A 13,610-nucleotide genomic window follows, 5' to 3' on the forward strand; every position below is an offset into this window, starting at 1 on the left:
TTCTTGTTGTTTAGTTTAGTGGGAGACACATGTTAATAAGTAGCCCTAAAAACATTACAATGAAATTGCTTTTGACAGAGAAGCCATGGAGTGCTATGTCAGTGCACATGAGGGGCAACTATGTCCCTAGATTTCCAAAGAAAATGATATATAAAGATGAGCAGTAGGAGTTAGCAGAGGAAGAAGGGATGGGGGAGGGTCTACAGGGAGTGTTCCAGGCAGGAACGGCCTGCATCAAGGCCTGAAGGTGAGACCAGACACAGTGGATTACAACAGAGATTGCATGAGGATGGGGGTGTAGATTGCAGGGAAGCTTGAATCCTGTGGTAGTAATAAGGCACGTCTGTAGATTCTTGAGCAAGAGTGTGGCATGATAAAAATGCTTTAGGAAAACAATTAGTCTGTTTCATATATTCAGCATGCATCAGAGGTGACAGAAACCAGAGGCAGGGACAGGAAGCAGGGGGTACTGGCAATAATGAAGACAAGGACCAGAGTGCCGACCATGAAAACAGAGAGTAAAGAACTGGAAGCCAGACTGTCTCTCAGATGAGCCTATGCTGCACCAGGAGAGCTGGAAGAGAACTCTGCTAAGTAATAAATGAGCCCAGCAATTGCCATCCATTGGGTGGAATCTGCTGTCTATTCCCCTGGACTTATTTATCTTCCTGGTTTTCAAACTGTGTCCAAAGATCCCTAGGGTTTCCCCAGAGGTGCTTTAGAGACTCCATTAAGCCAGGTTGATTCTGTGTTGATCTATTTTGGACAAATAGAAAACCACTAGTCTACTTTTTCCACAATGTACATGTTCTATCCAAAGCCATCATTCTTGGTACTTACTAATTTTTGATATATGTTTGTGTCTAGACCACCATTCTCTCTTGGAAGTTTCTTAGCAATATCCCAACCAAGCTCCCACTAAAGATGTGATCACTCTTTTCCTGATGTTCTGTTTTCTGCTGTTCTTCACCCACTACCTAATTCCAAACCCAAAGAAAACCTGTTCTTAGCATCCCTCCCCATTTTAATTCTCTTTAAGCTCTCCTCTGGAGAGTGGAAAAAATTTATTATTGTTATCAACAGCAATCATAATAAAGCATGAAAACTGACTGATGAGTTTTTAGTTCAGCCAAACCTCTTGAAGAGAAACAGAAAACAAAACCAATATTTTTTCCTTGACTAGAATGATCACTTGTCAAAGGAAATAACAGAAATCCTGCACTTTGTGGGAGGAAGGGGGCAGATAGGAGGGAGGTAGAGGATGCTCAGGCACGATGCTTGGCTCAAAGAAGTTGTTCAATAAATGTTGGGTTCATAGTTTTTTCCACTCATTCTACAAACATGAACTCTGATCTCTAGGAGGAGTATTTACTTGCCTCCTGAGTAGTCTCTTGGCAATACTAATAAAGTCACTGTACAAATGATGTCTAGTGTCTATCCGCTGGCTTGATTTCCTGAGTTACTCAAGTTCTACACAGTGAGCGAGAATCAAAGGCTCTCAGACCTGGACCGGGCCTTTAAAAATGACCCGAAGTCAGCTGACCAGGAAGATCCCTCCCCAATTCTGCGAGTGTGTTTGGACATGTCCAGCCTCTCTGTCTTCAGACAACTCTGCTAGAAAATCTTGATATTGAGCTGAAATTAATCAGCCCACAGCTTCTCTCTATTGCTCCAAGAAATCCAGCAGGGGTGGGGCACTGGGAGGTAGCACAGAATTATTCTAACTCCTCTCCCCAACGGCAATTGAATATCGGAAGTTTCCTACCACTAGGAAACTTCCTTTAGGTTGATTCCAGTCTATTATTAACCAGCATCCTTTGAGTAAATTCATCCAACCTGTAAATAATCCACTTAATTTCATTTTTATCTTGTGAATAATTTACCCTCTTGAACAAAATAATATCATGAAAATTTTGTCAAATGACTTGGACAAGTCCAGAAACACCGAGGCTGCTGTGTTTTCTTTATCTATCCAGGAAAATATCACAGTAGAAAATGTGTTCTCTGTGGACTCTTGCAGGTTCCTAGTGATCACAACTCTTTCACCTGTGTGTTTATTACTCACCTTAATCACCCGCTTGGGAACCTCACTGAGAAACAGAAATTTTTATATTCTAAAAGTATCCTACTCAGTTAACTAAGGTAATGCTAGTAATTGAAGCAGATAAATCCCCACATCTCAGTGGTTTAACCCAGTAGCATATATTTCTCACTCATGTGAAGTCTGTAAGGGACATTCCTGATTAGTGAGTGGTCCTATTTCCAAACAGTAATTCAAAGCTCTTGGTTCCTTCTCTCTTGTAATTCCATGATTTTCCTAACTGATATGCCTGATACAAAGGATAATGCAGGATTAGATGAAAAAGAATTCAGTAGAAATAACAAGGAGAATTTCAGACTGACAGGGGAAGAAAACAACAACAACAAAAAAAAAAGCCGGGATGCAAAGAAATACAGAGTATACGGCACACTCAAACTAGGGTATGGGGAAGGCTTTTAGACAGGAACCGTGCCTTCAGTTGAGGGATGAGGCCGACTTATGCCAATGACACAAGGAGGGAGCTGGGAAATGTATATCCTGACACCTGGCCTCACTCTCCTCCTGCAGGGATCCACATTGTCCAAACAGAACAATTAGCCAAAGGGCAGGGGAATTCACTGGTGTTTTCCCCGCAGGTTGGTCTTCAGGACACAAAATGGGGGAGAAGTGTAAGAGTGGGTATGCAGAGGCAAACAGAAGACAGTAGCACAAGAATCACTAACCATTTTTGAGGTGAGAGTAGCGCAATCTGACTTGTGCTTTACAGAGATTAATTTGGTGGCAGTGGAAACAAAGATTGGAGTGGGGAGATATTGGAGACAGGAAGACTCTTAGGGAGGCAAGGGCCAGGACAGGGCAGTGGTAGGACAAGAGGCAAGGGCTAAATACTAGAATCAGTGAATTGTTAGATATGAGAAACAAGGAAAGAGTTGAAGGGGACTCTAAAACTATAGTTTTAAAAGGAAGAGGATGAGTTCATTTGGGGACATGTTGAGTATAAATTGCTGTGTGACAACCATATGGAGATGTCCTGAGTCAGCCCAGCCCCATGGGAGCTGATTTTGTCATCTGGCTCTGCTGCTTTCTGGAAAGCTCTCGCAAATGACAAGATAGTAAGGCCTGGTCCAAAGTGAAATAATAGATGCCTATTTAAATCATCTTTCTCTTAAAAGAATCTCTGGGTAGCAGAAGATATTTTATATGATTTCCATATCTTTAAGAATTATTTATTTCATGCTACATTGCATTGGTTTCCAGAAGACATATGCTATAAATGAGCTCAAGGCAACATTTGCTACCTGAAATTTAAATTGCACTTAAAAGTGCCTGTTGGAGTATCTCCCAGAAGGATGGAACTGAATCAGACCTTGTAAAAGTTAGCGTTAGTCTCAAAAGCATGTTTTAAAACACAGATTGTCTCTGAATTCATTGCTTAAAAACATAAAAATCAGTATAACAGTTCACCAGGCTCAGATTCTTGCTTGCCAAATATTTGTCTAAAATTAAGGTCACTTTGATATCATAACAAACCCAATATTTGAGCTTATTCTTGACTGAATGTTGAAAACAACTTTTAAGAAATATGAAATATAACCCTAAATTGAACCTAAGTAAACAAACCTGGAATTTAATGTGGATGGCCTTAATCTACGTGTAGTCCCACAATTCCATTCATCTTTTTAATATCTTTACAGTCAACTATCTACAATAATTATCTTTCTAAAGGGATGTGGTTGATTTTAGTTTGAACCGTTTTAAATAGAAATATACAACCATTTTTATATCTTCATACTTACGCATTGAAGTAATTACTCTTATATTAAGGCAGCTTTAATACCAATGACAAAAGATCAGAAAAACACTTCAAAAATAAAATAACTTAAAATTGCAGGTAAGATTCAGGATAAAGTAGGCATGTGATATCTCACAAATCTAACTGGTGTTATGAACGTCTACTCTGACAACATTTTCAGTAAGTGAGTCACATTTCAAAGATGGTTGTATTTTCAGGGTCCTCAGTAGATTGGAAACTGTCCATTTCTTCTAAAAAGAAGTTTCTCTGACAATAAAGAAGTATGAGATATTTTGGGGCCTCAGTTACTGCTGCCCTAATTATCAGCTATTCTAAACAGCATAGGCTGGGTTATGCTGTAACAGCAAATAACCTTAAACTCTCAGTAGTTTAAAACAGTGTTCATTTCTCATTCAGGTGTTATGTTCATCACCCTTCGGCAGGGGCCTCTGCTCCACATGTGTACTCAGGGAGCTAGGCTGGTGGGCCCTCCATTAACTGGAACATTGCTGATGACAATGACATGGGGAATAATCACTGGTAAACTTCTTAAAGACTTCCACTTGAAAAACATACATATCACTTCCATTTATATGGCCATTTATATTGGCCAAAACAAACAATATGGCTACATCTAATGTCAGGAGAGTAGGGAAGGTTAATTCTACTCATGCCCAGAGAGGGAGAGTTGGAAATATTGGTGAAAAGCACCAGTGTTTACCATACCAACCTTTGTTAGAATTTTGGTTTTAGTTTCAACAATGAGTTGCCAGATCAAGTGCAATTGTAGAGGACTGAATTTTGCATTCAGTTCTGGATTGCAAGGACAAAAACATTGCTAGAATCAACATGAATTTGGTTATCTTGACACAGATTGGCCTGCCTGAAATCTGCCTGATATGGAAAGTTGCAGAGATGGTAGGAACATAACCCTAGTGAGCAATGGGTTTGTGGCCACTGGACACGTCAGAGTGAGATACCTTCCTTTTGGAAGAGTGATCCGCCTTCTGATCTCTCTCCTCCCAAAGTTGCTCAATCTTGAACAGCTCTAGCATTTTTACTTTGGAAATGCTGCATATATTTGTTGCTTAGGGAACTACTTCCTGCCGAATGGTTTTAATTTTCTTTTTAACTCCTCATTTTTTGGTATCATCTGTATTTAGTTGAGAATAGTTTGGGAGGACATTAACTGAACTATTCTAGTTTCTTCTTTTCCAATTCATTACTTTTTATTTTGGATCAACTGACTTTTACCCCTCTGTTTTTAAATTTTTTTCCCCCTAACTGGCTCACAATGTTGATTCTTAGGATTTTTGAAGAATGTAAGAATTTGGCATTGATCACATTGTCCCGAATTGAACTCAAACACACACTGATTTCCCTGTCACTCTGAATTTTTATTTGTTTAAATTTTTTCTGAAACCAGGTGGGGTACAACTGAAGGGTTTTCTGTTTGTTTGTTTGTTTGCTTGTTTGTTTGTTTTAATTTTAAAAAGGCAATCTCCATATGGAAGAGCTTCTTCTAAATTTTGAACAATCAAGGAATTCCTTTAAACTGTTCTATAATCAGGAAGCATCAGAGCTTGGAATCAATTTAAGCCCTAGTTTGCTTTGAGGACAGACAGCATGAAAGCTCAACTTGGCAAAGAGAAAGAGCTGGCTTCAGGACAGAGTGTAAGCCAAATCTTTATGGAGGGTTCCATCCACCAATGGGCTATGGAATTGCTGGCTTGCTGGCTCTTAGTGATTTCCGGAGGAGAAAGAGGAAAAGAAGGCACTAGTCAAGTCCTATTCTCATAGAGCTCCTCCTTCTCTCTTCCTAAGGACAAATTATTTAAAAAGTTAGCATTCTTTTCACCCAGTCAGAGTGAGTATAAATAAAAGTCCACATGCCAATCACCCATAGTTTGAGTTTTATAAAGCAAATTAAAGTCTCATTAAATAATTAATACACTGTATTTTTTAGAGCAGTTTTAGGTGCACAGCAAAATTGAGCAGAAAGTACAGAGTTCCCATGTACCCCATCTCCACACATGCACAACATCCTCACCATCCATATCCTGCACCACAGTGGTACATTTGGTTACTCCTTCACTGAAGGAGTATGATCTTCCTTTCGTTATGCAGATCTGAGTTTCTGACTTATTATCCCTTTTCTCTCTTTAAAGAACTTCTTCTAACATTTCTTGCAAGTCAGCTCTACTGGCAAAACATTCCTTCAATATTTGAGAAAGTCTTTATTTCTCCTTCACTTTTGAAGGAGAATTTTTGTAAGGAACAGAATTCTCTGTTGGTGGTGTTTTTCTTGCAACACTTTAAATATTTCATTCCACTCTCTTGCACATATGGTTTCTGATAAGTCAGACGTAATTCTTATTTTTGCTTTCCTATAGGTAAGCTGTTATTTTCCTCTGGTTTCTTCCCATAGTTTTTTCTTTGTCTTTGATTTTTTTAAATTTAATTGTATTTATTTATTTTGGCTGTGCTGGGTCTTAGTTGTGGCATTCAGACTCTTAGTTGTGGCATGCATGTGGGATCTTGTTCCCTGACCAAGAATCAAACCTGGGCCCCCTGCATTGGGAGTGCAGAGTCTTACCCACTGAACCACCAGGGAAGTCCCTGTCTTTGATTTTTTGATGTTTGAAGATGATGTGCCTGGGCATAGGGTTTTCTTTTTTGTTGTTGTTGTTTTTGTATTTATTCTTTAGTATTTAGTATATTTTAGTATTTATTTAGTATTTAGTATTTATCCTGAGTTGTGTTCTCTGAACTTCCTGGGTATGTGGGATGGTGTCTAATATTAATTTGGGGGTAATTTATCAGTTATTATTGCTTCAAATATTTCTTATCTTTTTTTCTTTCTTGTCCTTCTGGTATTCACATTATGCCTATGTTACACCTTTTGTAGTTGTTCCACGGTTCTTGGATATCCTGTTCTTTTTTATTTTCAGTCTTTTTTCTCTTTGCTTTTCAGAGCCCACATTCTAGAATTCTGTGTCTCAACTGCCCACTGATTTCCCTTCATCCCCACTGCTATGGTGCAGCAAACACATATACACTGAGGGAGCTCTACAGTAAGGATTACTCAGCTAAGACTGAGTGAGGTGTAGGCATCCATGTGTCTGTCTTTCCCTTTGGGCACTCAACTTCCCCTCTGCTACCTTTCAGTCTGGAACATGGCCTGGGAAGCCAGAGTTGTTCAGAGAATGGGCTCTATTTTTGTGTGTCTAGGATCCTTTAGTCAATACTTCCACGAACTTAGGCTGGTTATTTAACTTCTTTTGCTTCAGTTTCCTCTACTGTAAAATGGGCATGATGATAATAAGACTGAAATGTAAAGTATGCAGCAAAAGATGCTATTCCTTTATTCCTTGCTAATACTGGCCACATATATTGAGGCCTACCAGATTCCAGGTGTTGTTCGGAGTGCAGGTTTTGGTAGGTAGAATAAGGAGAGATGGTGTGATGTGAGAGTGAGGGGTGCTAAGGACATGACATGAGAGAAAAAGAAAGAGCACCAAAAAAGGAGTTAAGAGTTGCAGAATAGCCAAAGCTGAAGTTTAGTTCAAAACAAACTTCATTTCTTTTGCAGTTCCAATTTTCCTAGACCAACTCCTGACTGATTATCCAGAACCTCTAAACACCAGGAATGTAGATGAGGGAGTGAGTGAGAACCGATATCCCAATTCTCCCCACCTCTCCCTCCAAGGAATCCAGGGCTTCATTTGGACCCTTTTTAACTCCTCGCTCCTGTACTGTCTTCCTGGCAGAGGCTCTGTAACTCCACTTACTTGAACAGATGAAGGCAGCTCAGATTCAAAGTTCTGAGTGTTTTTCGCCATGTTCCAGCTGAGTCATCCAGGTCAGCACAAGGTTTTCCTAGTCCAGGATGTGGAAGATGGCATTTTAACTGCAGCTGGAGATTTCACAAATCCAGAAAATGCCAGAGGAAAGGACTAAGGGAGTAACCGAGGGTGGGTCATGTGAACAGCAGCCCTCCTTAACATTTGTTCAGGGCTTCCCAACCAGCCAGGGACAAACACAGGAGAGGTTCAGTGACCTTCTCAGGATCGCACAGCTCAAAAGAAAATGGTGGGGCTTCCTGATGCACATTTCTTAATTTGTTTGTTTGTTTTTTAGTGACCTGTTGACTACCTCCTGTTATTTGAACTGTTACAGTTTTCCAGCCTTGATCAGACTACAGTTGCATAAGAAAAAGTATAAGAATATTCTTACAATCTCAAGGTAGAAAAGGATTTCTTCGCTAAGACACGGAGGAATCAACTGCAAAAGAAAATATTATTTATGGTGGGATCTTTTGGATATAAATTTAAAAATTTTAATGTAGTCAAATTTATCAAAGAGTAAACACCAGCTACTGATGGGGAGAAGATAACTGACCATCATAATCACCAAAGGAAAAATATCCAGCCCATAAGAAGAATTCCTACATCAATAGGAAGAAAAAGCTAAAATATCCAATAGAAAAATAGGTTAAGGACATAACCCAGCAACACACATAAGAGGAACCAGAATAAGAAATAAATATGAGCAATGCTCCGTCTTCCTAGAAATCAAGAAAATTCAATTAAACAACAGTGAGATCTCAATTCTCCATAATATCTCCAATACTTGGGGGTGTCAGACTTTTCCTTTTTTGTCAGTCTGATGAGTATGAAATGGTAACTCTTATGTAATGCTGGCAGGGACGTGAATTGGTACAACCAATGTGGAGAATAACTTGATAACATATAAAGATGTGTCTACAATTAGACTCATCAATTTTATTCTATGTGTCTACTTCTCAGAGATTTTCACACATATACCAGGATACACAGGTGAGAAAGTTTCATTTGTGGCATGTTCATCATTGTGAAAAACTGGAAATAACATAAATATCCATCAACAGAAGAGTGTATCAGTAAATTGTGCTATATTCACACAGTGGAAGCTTCTATAGCAGCTAAAATTAACAAAATAAAGCTACATGTATGTATCTACAGGTATAAATCTCAAAGACATTATTGATGAGAAAAGCAAGTTGCAGATGGGTAGCATACTCTTGATATCATTTCTATAAAGATTTTAAACATGCAAAACCATAGTAAATACTGTTAATGGATACATATACATGTGGTAAAGACATTTCTTGGGAAAAATAAATACAAAATTGAAGATAGTGTTGGCTTCTATGAGGAGCAAAGGAGGGAAATGGGATTGGAAGAGATACATAGGAGGCTTCAACTATATCTGAAATGCTTTTATTTTTTTCCTTAATGTTTTGCCATATTTTATTAAATCTTTTTAAAAAGTTCTGAAGCAATCTATATGGTGGATACATAGGAGTAATGTTATTCTCTGTATTTCTCTATAGTGTGAAGTATTTCATAGTAATAAAAGAGAAAGAAATATCTCCAATGACAATGCATAGATTATTTTGGAGGAGTAAGTCTGGGGATAAGAAGACCAATTAACCTGGTTAAGAAGAAGCGGCAATAAGGTGAGTAATTGTGAAGGGCCCAGATTATGGCAAAGGAGTGGGAATGGAGGGGAAGACATTTCAAAGGTAGAATCAACTGAGCTTGGGGATTCATTATATGTGGGAAATTAGAAAAAAGAAAGAATCAAAGATGAGCTAAGAGATTCACAACTTGAAAGGCGAGTTGGCTGATACAGTTGGGAATACAGGAGGAAGATAGGCTGGGGTTGGCAGAATTGACAGGTTGTGTTTGAGGGATCCATGTGTCACTTAAGCACAGCCGTCCGGTAGAAATGTAGGCCTAGCCCTGGACAGGGTGTCAATTACGTTTCAGCCCTGTACCTTACATGTGCCCAGGCACTTATGTATCTACCCATACACATGACTCAGGAATTTCTTCAAGCTGCCACTCTTCCTTCTCTGATGGTTTAATCGTCATATCAACTCCATCTTCTTTGGAGGATTACTGGTTTGACTCTCCATTCTGATGTCATATACTCTGACTGCTCTTTTTCTTTCCAACCTCTGATTTCTTGCTGATAGCTCCCACTGCCAAACCCACCAGAAGACAGAGGGCGAGGGAACTTGGGTGATGATGCAGCCTGTAAGAATCAGCCTTCTGGGGCTCAGAGCAAGACAGAGAAGGGTGGAGAATCGATCCTTGGTGGATGTGAGGGGACACCAATGGAGAATAGCCAGGATAGCCATGTTTGGTCCAAGAGTGAGGACATAACTTGATCCCTGTCAGCAGGACGATGCTGTGCTATGACTAGCTCAGCCTAGACTATGGGTCACAGGCCGGGGGAAGAGGGTTTGTTACCAGAGGCAGGAAATTAGGAAACTTGCTAGGCCTTGAAAATCTACTACAAAGTCCAAATGAATAGTCTACTACAGTCATGCATGCAGATGTAGTAGGAAAACCACAGGAGTGCTTACTTCAGAAGAGGATGTAGTGAGGAGAGGAGATGGACAAAGCCAAAGATATACCCAACTGAAGTACTGACATTTAGGGAAGAACTCCCAGAAGAAGAAATGCTTACAAAGTGTCTGAGAATAAGCAACCAGATTGGTAGGAGGAACATGAGAGTGTAGTCTTACTAAAGCCGAGGGAACAGAGAGTTTCAAGAAGACGATGGTCAAGAGTGTAAAATGCCGAACCAATAACGCCAAATGGAAGCATGTAAGTGGGAAAGGGGAAGACGAGGAGGAGAAAACAAAGTTATCGCTTTGGAGATGACTGAATTCCCTGAAAGGGTGCACTGAAAGGAAAGAAAGAAGAGAGCCGTGGGACGATGATGAAATGATAATAACACGGATAGTCAGGAAAGAACAGAAAAGGTCAACTCAGTACATCCCGACCCCAAAACAGCTTTGTGGGGAATAAGATCTGGATAATATCTGATAATTACAGTCATTTAAAAACAGAAATGGATTCTTATATTATCCTCTTTCAATTACATCTTTACGTGGACCCATTAGATTCTGGAGCCTCCCATAACTTTCTCCATCTTCGAAGTATAGCCCATCAAACTGTCTTTCTAGGGGGAAGAAGGAGAGGAGAACTGCCATCCAGTGGCACAGTGAAGCGTGGAAGACAAGAGTGGTGACAGAGCACAGCTGGGGCCACAGGAGGCCCAGATCGAAGTCCCAGTTCTGCCATGACCACATTGCTAAACACAGGGCCACTTGCCCATGTCCATAGGCCTCATTTGGGGTTGGATTGGGTGCTCCCTAGTGCTGCTTTCATCTTTGACTGTCTGTGGCTCTGATCCTGAAGGGCAGGGAGGGAAACTCCTAAGGGTTCTGTGAAAGCAGCATCCCTTGATCAGCAAGGGTGCTCCCTGGTGAATAGGTCTAGCAAAGACCCCTGAAACATTTCATTCTCAGTGCTCACAGATGTGCTACCTGACAGGGGTCTTTGGGAGGTGCTCTCCTCAAAACTCAGAGTAGATTCTAGGGCCCTTCACCAGCTTCTCTTTCCACAGGTCGACGTGGAGCAAAGATGCCTGCTCAGCAGGCAAGGAGAGAGCCCTTAGCAGGCAAGGAGCTGGCTCAGTGCCTAGAGCAGGTGCTCAGAAAACGGGCAGGGCGTGGCCTGCGCTGGATGGAAAGTCTGAGGCTGGCTGGTGTGCTCGGGGCCAGAACACTTTGGGAGAAGCTGCCAAAATCATTCAGACAAGCACCTGGGGGAATTTCCGTTGTCCCGAAAGTACCTTTTATTTTGAAAATAATTAGGAGGCAGGTCAGAGGGTTTTTCATCACTTGGCAGCGGGTGACAGTGCCTGGTCTTGGAGAGCCACTCTATGCAGTTACAGGCTCCAATTAGGTGTGAGAAGAAGTTACTGCTGCCTGCCAGCTGGGGAAGAGCCAGGCAGCCTGTCATCTCTTGTCTCATAAATACCAGGGGCTCCAGCACCAAGCCCAGAAAGACCAATGACACCATTCATCACATAAAACTTGCCAAACACTGGAGGAAGCTCACAGGTTCTGCAGCAAATCTTTTCACCCAAGGGCCTGAGATGACACCACTCAGAGATTTCTGCAAGTAGAGATGCAGGTGATATAGCCAGTGTAAGAGGACAGTCCGTTTCTGAGTTCCACCAAAAAGAAATATGAACAGAGAAGTCTTTACTGATGATTTTGGAGCAGAAATGGAGTCTCATGACACAGCAAGGCAAGGAACTTCATATGAAGGGCAGCCCCCAGCACCTCTTCAACAGCCTGTGAGCCCTCACGATTGGGCTGTTTGACCTGGTTCTCACCTCTCTGCACTTTGTGCTTTCTCCTTCCTCCTTCCATTCCTTCCCTTGTCTTCCCCCTTCATCTCCAAAGCAAAAGCAAATTTCTCTCCATGTCCAGTGCAGGCCAGTTTTACTTTATTCTTTGAAGTTCTATGGCCAAAAAACACCCAGGCCCTCAGGGTCCCCAAAACATTTCCAAACAACAGCTATCAAGATAATAAAATAAGGCTTTCAAGCAATTTATAAATATTGCCTAATAGAAAGTCTTCTCAACCCTGTCCTACATCAAGAGAAAGTGAATGTTTTGATACTCGGAGGCAAAGTCAAAATAGAAACGAGTTTTCAGCTCCTCAGCCTGGTTCTCTAACACACAGTGTGAATATTGGGGAAAACCCTCCTCAACTTACAAACATCCGGATCAGAATGTTCCCTCAGACACATGCTCCCAGGGCAGGAGAAGTTCCTTTTCACCTCCCATGGCTTCTTCTCTCATTTTCCTTCCCTCTCCCGAAGGACAAACCCAACCACAAGGTGACCTAGGCCACGGAGTCAGGGGCGCATCTCTCCAGCTCTGCGACTGCCTCTCACCCTCAACCCACCCCCCATCTCCTGCCCCTGCTGGCAGTGGAGCAGACCCGCTGATGTGAGCAGGCAGAGAGCAAAGGGTAGTCTCTCAGCACAGGAGGTGGCCGTGAGGGCAGGGCCCCAGAGAGCGGGCAGCGTGGGGACAAGATGGTCATGATCCCACACTGCAGGACTACTGGCCACACCGCCTCTGCGCCTGAATTTGAGGATATGGTGTCACTATTTTGGGGTATGTCAAGCGAGTGCCTTAAGCACTTTGATAATTTAAAATCCTAATTGACTTTTTCCTTCACATCAATTGCAGGGAAGTGATACCCTTTCTGGGATGGGATTACTTCTTTCTTTGATTGGCAGCCTGAGGCAAGTCTCTCCCCAGAACTCTGGGTTCCCAGTCAACAATTAGCAGCGGAACCTGCAGAATCCTATGGAATGTTAATGTGGGGCTGCCTGCATTTGCCAGCTTGTTGTCTTCACCACAAACCTTTAATTTCCTAGTACCCCGTTCTCCTTTAACCCCATCCCTCCCCAGACCAATACAAGCATCTGAAGGTAGATAAACCCATCAAGGGAGCTCATAACCCCAAACACCTCCATTTTATTGAAGCCAGTAAAACAGCCCAGTTAAACTTTCCCAACGCTCTTCGACTGCCACCCCCAAAACCGAAAAATATCCAAGCTCTGTCTTCAATGTATCTCTTTTACTTGTTAAAAATAGATGTTCCTGGATCTAGTATGTATTACAAAAATAAAACTCATTTGCAAAACCAACAAAGGACTTAAGAAATTGCGTTTCCATCGATCTGAATGGGACGAGTGCAAACAGATTCAGCATTGAGCTGCCACAGCTTGATGATATTAACCTCAACATGCTATGGTTGTGACAAAAGGGTACAAGATGAATAAAGCCTAAGGAGGTAATGTATAACATGGTGACCAGAGTTGACAAAACTGTATTGCATAATTGGAATTTGC

General features: G+C 41.4%; 1 protein-coding gene across 1 annotated transcript in view; it reads left to right on the forward strand.

Moving 5' to 3' along the window:
- The window catches only part of SNX18 (sorting nexin 18), a 136,420-nt gene extending 125,063 nt beyond the window's left edge, over positions 1 to 11,357 (forward strand). The window contains exons 2-3 of the transcript XR_003792720.1: positions 9,208 to 9,333; positions 11,298 to 11,357. The gene's annotated coding sequence lies outside the window, so the exon portion shown is untranslated. The remainder of the gene's footprint in view (positions 1 to 9,207; positions 9,334 to 11,297) is intronic.
- Positions 11,358 to 13,610: the final 2,253 nt, after the last annotated feature.

Source organism: Monodon monoceros, unplaced genomic scaffold (genome assembly GCF_005190385.1).
Source record: "Monodon monoceros isolate NGI ecotype Baffin Bay Population unplaced genomic scaffold, NGI_Narwhal_1 Super_Scaffold_12, whole genome shotgun sequence".
Lineage (NCBI taxonomy): Eukaryota > Metazoa > Chordata > Mammalia > Artiodactyla > Monodontidae > Monodon > Monodon monoceros.